Raw genomic sequence first — 1,010 nt, 5'->3', positions numbered from 1 at the left:
AATCTTGACACCTCAAGAACATAAAAATGTACAGTAAAACCCAGGCAAAAACAAATGTATGCTAACAATTTGAAAACATTTTTACTATTATTTTACTAATACCGCCTTTTCATTTTTAAATAATAACCTAGCTTATTTACCAAAGATTACTAAATTCACATGAACCATTTGGGTCTGTTTAATTCATGAGCACTCCCTTATTTTTAAGCCAGTCCAGAACCATGTAAGCACAAGCATGTAATACATGGACATACACAAAACATACCTAAACATATACACTCTTACACATATAGACATGGACACAAAGTTCTTCATAGATTTTACCCTAGAACTCTAGCCATGAGATGGTAACACAAACTCACCAGTCTGTAAAAGACAGCTGGATACAAATTTCTTCTGATGAAACTGGAACTTGTTCACATGGCAAACTTTAGTTGCCCTGATAGGTAACCTAATTAGGGCTGTTGATCAAAAGTTTGGGTAAAGCAGTTTCCATGGCAGTTTGATTTTTAAAAAATCTTTACCCTTTTTTTTTTTCCCTTCAGTAGAACTAGAACACTAGAACTTATTCTCCCTACCTTACTATAACTTTGTACCCGTTGACCAAACTCTCCCCATCCCCTTTCCTTCAGTTCAAAATGAGTTTTCAATGTTTGCATTTTAATTAGAACTGGCTGCAGGATCTCCAGGTAGTCTTTCAATTGTAAATACCAAAAACAATGAGTTATCTTAACAGCAATAGAAAAAGTTAGCAGGTTTTAGAGCAGCCAGAAAAGAAGAGAGAGAAACAGCTTGAGACATATTAACTCTATAGTGGTAGGTTGACCATTTGAGCTCTGAATTTTCCTTGATGTAATTTCCTTTTTCGTAAAAATTTGTGCACAAGAATTAACTATAACCAGCTAGAGCCCTAGAAAAACCTGGCATGCCTTTGAATCTTTTCATTTACACAATTACTTGCAAGTAGAGGTACCTCATTCATACATTTTGCTATGCTGTCTCTCTCTCTC

Source organism: Propithecus coquereli, unplaced genomic scaffold (genome assembly GCF_000956105.1).
Source record: "Propithecus coquereli isolate 6110/MARCELLA unplaced genomic scaffold, Pcoq_1.0 Scaffold287, whole genome shotgun sequence".
In the NCBI taxonomy this organism is placed as follows: domain Eukaryota; kingdom Metazoa; phylum Chordata; class Mammalia; order Primates; family Indriidae; genus Propithecus; species Propithecus coquereli.
The sequence above is the reverse complement of the archived record's forward strand: the minus strand, read 5'-3'. Positions refer to the sequence as shown.